The sequence below is a fragment of the Fukomys damarensis genome, unplaced genomic scaffold, assembly GCF_012274545.1.
Source record: "Fukomys damarensis isolate Sample0158 unplaced genomic scaffold, DMR_v1.0_HiC HiC_scaffold_19, whole genome shotgun sequence".
Classification (NCBI taxonomy): domain Eukaryota; kingdom Metazoa; phylum Chordata; class Mammalia; order Rodentia; family Bathyergidae; genus Fukomys; species Fukomys damarensis.
In genome coordinates this window covers 34,060,867-34,072,125 of record NW_022900931.1, presented here as the reverse complement: position 1 = coordinate 34,072,125, position 11,259 = coordinate 34,060,867, and positions in this window count along the sequence as shown.

Here is an 11,259-nt window from a genome sequence, read left to right as displayed (position 1 = left end):
TTCTCTCTGGACAGAACAGATTGTCACGGACTGAGTACTGGAAGGGTCATGTTAGCTTCTATTACAGACAGTGTCATACATGTTCAGCCACCCCCAAAAGCGTACATTGCATTGTTGTGCAGGCGGAGGAAATGCAGCATTCCCATAAGAAGACTCCAGCAGAGGCTTAACATACATTATCTCTTAGGAAGGAGGCCCCATTTGGGAGCCAGGGGACCCCAGGCAGGGGGTCCTAACCCCTCATTCCCAGCATCCCCAGCTGCCTGTCCCCAGCAAGGCATTCCACCTCTGGGGACTCCAGCTTCTTTATCTATGAAATAACACTGGCTTCCTGCCTCCCAAGGATACCAAAAGGAAGAATGAGTTCATGTTTACATTGCGCTTTGGGAGCCTCCAAAAGAGGCCCTTCAGAAAATGTATTCTGCTATAATAGGAAGAATCTCTATTTTGGAGTTGTTCAACTCTGTTTGGGCTTGTGGGCCCATTACTTAGTATGTGATATTAAAATAGCAGACAGATATAGGGCAACTCTGCTCATAGCTGCTCGAAGGTTTGCTTATTCATTGTTCGCTTTGGGGAGAGGGAATCTGGGGGAGATAACTTGCTTGCTACTGGGAGAAGTACCTGATTTGGGGTCCTGTTTAGACAGCAGCAGATAGGTTCCTCCATTGAAGAATAGCAACAGGCAGAGATGGAGAGTTCTCAGTCTGGAGTTCATCAGGATTCTAAACTCCTGGGGTTGAAGAATAGTGTCCTATGGGTCTTTGTATCTCCAGTGTCTTCCCAGTGCCTGACACACAGCTGCTACTGAGTTTGATCTTGTTAATGAGTGCATTGAATTGGATCAGAACAGCAGTATCATTCTTATCAGCTTGTGTCCCCTTTTCTTTTTTGTAGACTGGAGGCAAGAATTGTAAGATGGGTAAGAGAATCACTTTTACAGGGCTGTTGTGTAAGTGCCAGCATGGACACACAACCATGGTAACTGTTGGGATGGTTGTTAACTCTTAAATCACGAATGCCTGACTAGCCAAGACAGTGCCAAGACGACAGTATGGATGGACACATGTGTGGCCTTGTTTCGTATCTGTTCCTGGAGAGCAGTGATATAACCCTTTTGGAACTTAGTTCCTTGTATGCATAGGAAGGTGGTAGAACTTAATGTACTTGACAGCTCGATTTTTAGAATATAATCCACAATGATGAAATCTTTTATGTCCTTCAGTTTTTGCATTCCAGCTATATCAGGAAAATGTATAAAATGTAGTTTTGAAAATGAATAGCCATGTAACTACCACCAAGGTCAGGCATGTGACATTGCCAGCACCACAAAGCCCGTCCAGTCTCCATAGATCATTTTACACCTCACTGAGGTATGTAACATGCCTGTCATTCAGAATGTGTAAAAGTGTGGTATGCTATTCAAATATAGGAATGTACTGCCATTATGTACCACTCCCCAAAAGTTGGCAATTTAAATTTACTTCACATTATATTAAATTCTTACAAACCAAGATCTTGTTTTGCCTTCCTGATAGATTTTCACACAATCACACACTATTTCAAGCGTTATAGTTATACAATCTTTTTCAATATCCAAAAAGGCAAATTGTATCAATCCTCTTTCAAACACTACTTACTTTCATTGATTTATTAATTTTCTTTCTCTTATTTTGAAATATTCTCAAACTTATGGGAAAATTACAAGTCCAACATCAAAGAAGTCAATGAAGGACTTTGAAAACTAATATTTGAGCATCACCTATGTTTTGCATTAATAGCTCATTGCTTTTTGTTGCTGAATAGTATTTCATCGCACAGTATAAGTCTGTTTACTTGTTTATTTGTGGATGGACTTTTGGGCAATGTTCAGTTTTGGGCTATTGCCTATTAAGTTATGGACACTCATACACAATTTCCTGTGTGAAATATGCTTTCTTTCTTCTGAGTAAATGCCGAGGGGTGGAATGGCTTGATCATCAGCTTAGCTTTTTCTGTGATTGTCGTATTGTTTTCCAAAGTGAGCGTACCATTTAGCCTCCTGCCCAGCCGTGAACAAGAGCTCCAGTTCCTTCACATTCTCAACAGTACTTCAAGGGGTCCTCATTTGTCTTTCATTTTTTCCCATTCTGCACATGTTTAGAGGCACCTCGGCACGGTTTAAATTTGCATCTCCTAATAACTGTTGACACTGCGTGCCTTTTCATGTCCTTATTTGCCGCCCATACATCTTCTTTGGTGAAATGTCTGTTCAAATCTTTTGTCTACTTTTCATATTGGGCTGCTTTCTTGTCAGAGTTTTGAGAGTTCTGTGGAGAGGTATCCTTCATCAGATGTATGCTTTGCCAATATTTTCTTCTAGTGTCTGGCTTAGCATTTCATTTCTTTAAAATATCTTTGGAAGAGCAGTTTTAAATATTTATGAAATCCAGTTAGGGAAGGTTTCCTCCTAGAAGTTTTATAGTTTTTGATGTTATATCTTGACCTAATTTTTGTACAGGAATCAAGATCTGCTTTGTAATTATGTTTTATAGTTGTTCTGTCCTTGTTTCTTTAAAGGATCATCCCTTTTCCGGTGAATTGCCACTGCAGCTCTATAGCAAATCAATTCTCCATACAAATGGGTTTGTTTCTGGGTTCCATTCTGTTGTTGCCTTATGTGTCCGTGTTTGTTCCATGGCACACTTCACTGATTATAGCTTTGTGGTAAGCCTTGAAATCAGGTAATGTTAGTCATCTAATTTTGTTCTTTTTCCTAAGTTGTTATATATGCTGTTGGGATATTATAAGCTTCTTGCATTTCATAAAAAATTTTAAATATGTTTATCAAGTTCTACCAAAATTCCACTGAGACTTTTATTGAGATTGCACTATATTTGTAGAGCAGTTTGGTGAGGACTGATACCTTAAAATTGAGTATCCTGACCTAAAAAAAAAGTATGTCTCTATTATCCAAAGTCTCCTTTAATTTGTCTCAGTGACACATAGTAGTTTGCAATGCATGGGTCTTTCACATATTTTATTAGATTTATTTATAAATAATTAATATATTTTGATGCTATTGTATATGGTATTATTTTTCAAATTTCATTTTCCAATGGCTTGTCATTAGTATATGTAGTACAAATGATTTTTTATGTTGATTTTGTATTCTGTACCTATTAAGCTTGCTTAATAGTTCTGGTAGCGTTATCTTGTAGACTCACTTGGATAGTCTAGAGAGATGACTGTGTCACCTGCAAGTAGGTTTTCACTTCTTTGTTTTCAGTCTGGGGGCTTTTTACTGACTCACTGTACCAGCTGGACCTTCCAGGATGTACTATGTTGAACAGAAGGGTGGTAAGGGTGGGTGGACATCCCTGTCTTCTTCCTGATCTTAGTGGAAAGAACTCAGTGCTTCCTATTCAGTACGATGTTAGCAGCACACTTATCATAAATCCTTTTATCAGGGTGAGGAAGTTCCCTTCTGTGCCTAGTTTGCTGAGGGGTTTTCAGTGAAATTCTCTCTTTCTCTCCCTCTCTCTCTCTCTCTCTCTCTCTCTCTCTCTCTCTCTCCCTCCCCCCTTCCTGTCCCCATCTCTCTCTGTAAGCACATATTTCTAAATTTATCAAAACTCAAAACTACTAAAACTTTTGGGGTAGACACTGATGCAAATTGACATACAAATTCACACACAGCTACAATTGTTAATATTACAACCCATAAATTCATATTTCAGCCCCATAGGGTCCTTCCAGACTTCTTCCTTTCCATGCCCAGAACCCTGGGGTGCATCCCTGTGAGCCCCTCTTTCCCTACAGAGACATTAAATCTCTGCAAAGGCTGCACTCCCACAGGTGAAGCCTTTTCCCCTGACCAGCGCCACAGTCCTGTAACAGGCTACACCTGTCTGTGCAAGGGCTCCGCTGTCCAGCCTGGGATCTGACCTCTTGCGTTGCGTCACTCCCCTTTGTGGATGTCCTCAGCTCTCAGGGCTTGTACCTGTAGCGGGCGATCCGATGAAGAAGCCCCCTTTGTCTTGTTTCACCACTTTCATCCCTCCTCCTGCCCCATCCTAGAGACCTAATTTGCCTGGCCCCAATGAAAGACTTAGGACTGTGTATTTTTAGGAAATAAGACGAAGAGGAGAGGGAAAAGGAAGCAATGATCTACTTTTTTAAAAATAATTAACAGAATAATCTTCAAATCAAACTTAAAAGAGTATTTTTGACTTAGATTTGGTGAAAGTTATTTTGGGAGCGAATGCCATTTTGACAGGACTAGGTCTATCTTCAGAAAATTTCACTCTACTATTATGGCAGTGTCTCATGCAAGGCAGGTGCAGCCATAATGAAGGTCAACTGCTACAATCATTAAGGTCAGGGCTCGGGTATGCACCATGATCCAGGGGGAAATATCCTACATGTTGAGTGAAGTCCAGGCTTTGCCAACATATACAACAGATCCTGTGCAGATCTTCAGTAGGAAGAATAACACTAGTTTTAGCCCAATTTATGACATTGATGCATTCATTAGAAAGTCCAGATTGAATGTACTTTTGGAGGTGGTTTCCATTGGCTTTCTTGTTGGGTTGCCTAAAATTTGGATTTGATGGTGGCATCTGTTCAGTGAGGTTAAAATGCCAGAACTTTCCTGACATAATGTAAAGGAGGGGACTCCAGAGGTTTAGGGAGTTTAAAATGCTGAAATGATGTTTCACACGTGACCTGGTAAATATCATGGCTCATAGGTGTGGCTTTTAGAGGTGGCTGAATTCAGGGTGTGTGAATGTGGTGAAGAGTGTGACTCTGTGATTAAGGGTGTGGATAATGGAAGCCCATCCTGGGGCTTGATATCACCAATCAGTAGGCTTATAGTCTTGATAGAATATATAGGGACAGAGAGGCAGGCTCGCTGCCTTCTGCCTGCCCTGCCCTGGACTGTTTCTCCTCTGTGACGCCCTCTGCCAAGCCACCCTGCCTTGGAGCCAGCCAACTATGGACCAAAACCTCTGCAAACTGTAAGCCAAATAAACTTTTCCTTCTTTAACTTTAGGTGTCAAGTATTTTGTCTCAGCAATGAGAAAAGTAACTAAGGCACCTGCATAGCCACTTCCCAATTACATTTCACAAGATATCCAGGAAAATTCACTTCATGAAGCCAGTGAAAAATGTATCCATAGGCAAAATAGGAGTAGAGAAGGTGCCACCATTGAGATGGCTTCCCTGGTTTCAAATGGGATAATGGGCCAAGTGGCAGTACCTAACTGCTGATGAATGGAGTCTACCACAAAGGGCAAGAGGGTCAAAGTAGAAATCAGAGTGTTTTGTTCACAGAGACATTTGCCAGTGGATAGTCAATCATCATGTCATTCGGAACTAAATATATAAGCAGCTTACTAAGGGGATGCCTGGCCTATGTAAAAACCTGTATAACAGGAAACACTAAGTCTGGTGGCTGAAAGCCTGAGTTAAATTGCCCTGGAGAAGAGTTAGAGACTTTTACCCATTTTCCAGATGTAAATCCATAGACACGCAGAACTTTGAAGAAGGTCAGGTCCCCTTGAGGAAGGACCCTACGTTATTACACAGGCACACATCATAAATCTCCCATGAGTCTCCTCCAGAAGGATCAAAGTTGATTTTTGGGGAAGCCTGTGCATTGGGAAGAGGAAATGCCCAGACCTCTTGGAGATTACAAGGTACTGGCTTTGAAATGATATTGATTCCACAGGGACCCAAAATACCAATGCGGCCCCAAGCCAAGGTAAGATCTTACAATGTTCAGATGAGATAGATGAATTTTAGTGTAAAGAAGACCCACATTGGGGCAGGCTGGTCCAGAGATTCACCCAGGGGTTGTTTCCCTGGATTTTGAAGGTGAAACCAAAACGGGCATAAATGGCAATCAATGAATCCTCACATTTGCTCTCTAACCCACGAGTGAGAGCCACTATCATAGGAAGGGTTAAGTGGAAGGTCCTAAAACTTCTGTTTCTACCAAGAGGGTCAATGAGAAGCAAATCTTGAGCTTTGAGAAGACTGCAAAATTAATGCTGCCATCAAAGCATCGAAAGAACGACAGGTGGTGATATCATAGGTGCTCATCACATCTCCAGTGGATTCACCAGCATGGTCCATGTTCAAGAGAAAAGTAGCAGTGCCCAGGGCCAGGGATTTAGCTCAGTGGTTCTTGCCCAGGGTGAATCTTAAAGAATGAATGAGGTCTACTGTGAATCTAATGGGGTGGTAACAAATGCTAGCGCCAGGCAATGCCCAGATGTAGTGTCTTCCCTGGAGCAACTCAGGACCACCGTTTGTTTTTGCTTTGTACCTACTGAGCTGCCTTTTCCTCCGTACCAGAAATGGTTTGCTTGCACTTGTTGGGGATAATGATATACTTTTGTACCCCTGCCTCAGACTCCTGCTCTCTACCATCTGCAGAGATCTCGACTGTCCCGACAGTCACACATCACACTAGGTCACTTCACCGATGACATGATACATGGACCTAATGTTTACGAAGGATCAGGTATTTTAGGGGGCTTAGTGGGATAGTAAGTGAACTGGAAGGTGGGAGGTAAGTTCCCCCGAATTCAAGGGCCCGCTGTTTCAGGACATCCTCTGGCTCAATGGTCACTCCTCTGAGGGGATGGTGAAGTGGCTGCTCCTTAGACCACTACAGTGGAAAATGGGGGACAGGCTGGTCAGCTTTTTCATGTTGGGGGAAGTCACATATGCCACATTTGAATGCGCTACTTGGACCCATCTATGAAGTCGCCCATGAGGCTGCTAATTTGAAGTAGGGGGGGCATCAGAAGTGTCTGCAGCAGGTTCGGGTGTGGATCAAGTCATGTGCACTCAAGTCTCTTTGTCTGCCAAGTCCAGTGATACTTGGAATGTCTATGGGAGACAGAATGCTGTGTGGAGTGTCTTACGGGCACGGACAGATAACCACCGCAGCAGCCTGTAGGATTCCGGCACACATCTATGCTTCAATCTGGGTATCACTACTTTTCTCTTGACAAATAGCTTTCACCCTGCCACTAGGCCTTGATAGAGGCTGAATAGCTGCACGTGGTGTGTTGGCTGACCACGTGAGCTGAGCTTCTCCTCATGAACAGGGTGTTGTCTGATCCACCCAGCCATAATTAGGTTGTGTGGGCAACAGGACTCTATGAGGGGAAGGTAATGGTATACAATAGCCTGCGCTTGGGCAGGCACAGGAGGTGCAAGTAAGTTCCCTGGGCAAGTGACTTAGATTCCTTTGATTCTAAGGGTACTTTGCCCCTTCTCCCTCCTGCAGTTAATGGTTTCTTGGGGATGTTCCTTATGGCCATGTGTTAGCCCCTTTTCTGTTGCTATAACAAAACACCAGGGACTGAGAATTTTCCAAAGGAAACAGGGTTGCTTTCCTCACAGTTTCAGAGACTAAAATTTCCAGATCAGACGCTCTGTCAGTTTAGCTTCTGATGAGGGCCTAATGGCAGTTAGCATCGTGGCACCAGCATATGGAGAGCTGAAGATCACAGCCAAGCAAGAAAAACCAGACACTAAGGAAGGCTCAGTCTTACTCTTTTATAGCAATTCACTCTCACAAGACTGAGCTCATCCACAGACCAGCATTAATCCTTTCCTGGGGTGATGCTTCCAGTGACCTAACTACCTCACACTAGTCTCCGCCTCTCAAAGATTCTACCTTCTAATACTGCTACACTGGAGACCTAGAACCCAACACATGGACCCTTGGGAGACAAAGCACATCCAAACTATCACAGACCAGCCACCAAGGGAGAAAGAAGCCAGACCCAGTTTGCTGATCATACTGCATTATTTGCAGTGAAGGGTGCTGTTATAGGAAATTTGTCCTCGTGGATAGTACTTTGAGCAGTACACTTAGTTATATGATATGGCAGGACTAAGAAATGGCTGGTAGTTCAAATGATACTAATTCACGGGAAGTTGACAGTTGACATTAAGAAAATTGGTGACTGGGACATCTGGGAAAGGGATATGAATGGACCTCTTAGAATGACCGTTTGTGTTGCGTGTGTTAATCAAAGTGCATTCACAGAAGAGGAAATCCTTAGTAGCATAATTAGGTGGGCAGACTGTGTACTGCGTGGATGTCCATCAATCACTCAGAGCATGTTTACAAGCCCAGGATCAGAGTGGCAGTGGTGGGAGGCAGACTATTCATTGGCTGAACCGCACCCACTTCATCCTACCAAGGCTGGTCTGATTAATTCTGCCACTGAGGGCTAACACGTCGACAATAGGCAGCAACCCTGACCCCCATATTATCCCATTCATCGTGAAACCAGCCCCCATCCAGTAGCAGCTTCCATCTCAGAAGGGGCGGGCATTTATTCTCAGTGGAATAGATACTTTCTGGATATAGATTTGCCTCCCCCACCTTTAATGTTTTTGCCAGTAGCGCTATCTATAGACTCCCAGAATAGCTCGTCCACAGCATGGAATTTCTCACGGCACACCAGCAATGCTCAAAATGTGGCATGAAGTAAAGCAAAGGGCTCAGGGCCACAGAATTAACTGCTCTCCTCATGGCTCCACTATCTTGGAGCAAGTGGGCAAGTTTTAAAGGTACAGAGGAAGATTCAGTATAGTATCAGTTGGCAGTCAGCACCCTGAAATGATGGTGATGTCTTGAAGGACACCATCCATTCTTTGGAAGAGAGAATAGCGTTACCTGTTTCTTGGGCAAAACAGATGAGTCCAGGAATCAAGGGATGGAAATAGCATGGGTCAGTGTTAAATCCAATAGTTGATTCATGGAACTTGAGTTTCCCATTCTGGCTACATTCCGCTTACTTAGAAGTCTGTCTCCCAGGAGGCACTGCAAGATGTGCCAACAGCTCTACCAGGAAAAGAATCCCAATGGATACTGCCTTCTGCCTTACAGAGGAGAAGGAGGACCTGACTGGCATGTCCAAAGAGTACACAAGAAGGACCATCTTGGAAAGGGCTTCTAGGAAATACATTCTAATTACTGCTGAAGAGTTTTGATTCTGTCACATTTATATAAGAAGAGAGAAAACAGATGTGCATACTACTTTTTATTTGTTTGTCTAAATGGAAAGAAGTCAAAGCTCTAGGGTCAGTAGACATCAGTAAATCTTTCCCAGTCCTCTGAGGCATTTGGAGATGCAATGAAAAAGAAAAACTTACTATCTTGTCTGTATAAGTAGAACTGAAATAGAGAGCAGGGCCTCTGGATAATACAAAATTAATGTTAGGTCAATTCTGCATTCCTTGAACCATCACTGGGAATTAGGCTAAGTTTCTTACTAATTGTGATCTCTACGAACCTCCTAAACACGGGGCCAGCCTGTGTCTTTGAACTTTTTCCTGTCTTTGCCCCTACTGCAGTGTTGTAGTTAAGTATATTGACTCTAGATCTGATTACTAAGGTTTGATTCCTGGGTAAAAATACAATTTTTTCCTCGGCAATCTTGGGTAAGCCAGTTCATCTCTCTGGGTCTAAGTTTCCTGAGCTGTAAAATGACAATAACAGTCGTGTCTACTTTGGAGTGCTGTCTAGAGACTTAGTTACAATAGAATGGAAAGTCCTTGCGGCAGTACTTGGCCCGTGGGAAGCAATGAACAAATGTTAGCAATTGTCAATATGTTAAACCTTGGCAGTGCTTCCTCAAAGTCTGCTTCCCAGAATGTAAACCACTTCGCCGCGCTCCTCTCTCTTTCTCCAGCAAACCTACCAACACCTGTTAAACACCTGGGATGAACTGGATTGTGTCCCGCACTCATGTGCTAAAGCTCCCCGCAAAGCGACTGTATTTGGCACTGCTGTCCCCTAGACTCACTTGGATGAGAGTCTGATTTTATTTTCTCTACAGAATTTATCAAGGTCCTGGGCTGAACACCAGATACACAGGGCCTCACTGTCTTCGAGGAGCTTTCCCTCCTCCTCCTCCTCCTTTGGGACCATCACAGGGTTTGTAAGAATAAAAAATTGGTTGATGGAAAGCTGGTAAGGGGATTTAGCGAGACTAAAAAATACATTAAAAAATTTAAAAATGCATAAAATGTACAAAGGGGTGGGGATGTGGCTCAGCGTGAAGACCTTGGGTTCAATCCCCAGTAACAGGAGAATTCAGCTGGCTGAGTCTGGCAGGACTGGTGTGACCCTTAGCTGTCTGTTGTAACCCCTTGAGTCTCCAGGCTGCCCGGGATCTGGATCCTTTCATCATTGGAGGAGGCCCAAAGGTCTCCCTTTGGTGTCTTCAATTCCCCCTTCTCCAAGTTCCTCCTCTGTGGGCTGGATTATAACTTCAGAGTTGCTTTTCACAAACCGTGCGGCCTCAACAATTATTTCCAAATGGAATCATCCTAACCGAAGGTTTAGGACTCCCAGGACGATTTTGGGCCCCTGGGTTTTTGAGACAGCATCTCACTGTGCAGCCCAGGCTGGCCTTGAACTCACCGTGCAGCCCAGACGGGGCTCAATTCACGGCCATGGTCTGGCCTCAGCCGCTCCAGTCCCTGCACTCCCGCCCACACCCGCCTGGAGCCTGGCATTTGAATTTTCACTCTCACTTCTGTATCCTCTCCTCTGCTTCCACCCTTCCCCAGGAACTCTTCCCTCCAGGTCACAGAAGAATTCAGCTGGCTCCAGTGCTCGAACTTGCAGAAAACTGAATTACCAAACTGCTCGCAGAGTGGCCTATTACTTTAAAGCAGTTTGCTCCTAAATCCTACAGGTTTGTTATATATGAAATATGTGCATGTACGATGATGGTATGTCGACTACCTGATGCACGACATGCCCAGACGGTAATATATAAAATATATTGTCGTAGGTTTACAAAGTCTTTTTCTCACTGTACCAGGAAAAATCAAGGCACTATAGAGAGAGCACAGACGCTGAGACACCTCAGTTCACTCTTCAGGGTGCGACAAGCTGTTTGGAATCCACTTCTGAATGTCTCCGGGGCTGGCTGTTCAGAATCTCTCATCAAAGCTTTGTGAAGATCATTAAAATATAATCAGCACCAGGGAGAATGAGGTCTGAAAAGGTTTATTGGCCCACACCAAATCTCTGGGAAGATAAAATCAGGTTTGCTCTCCACTTGTTTTGACTCTAAACGAGCTCCGCAGAAAACAAAGACTTAACGCAAGTAATCGTGCAAGGGGCGAGCAGTCACTCAGGGTGTCCACACCTGGCCGCTCGCGGCTGAAAGGAGGCCCCACACCTGGCCGGAGCCGGGAGGGCGACTCCAGGGGGCCGGGGAGGCGGCGCAG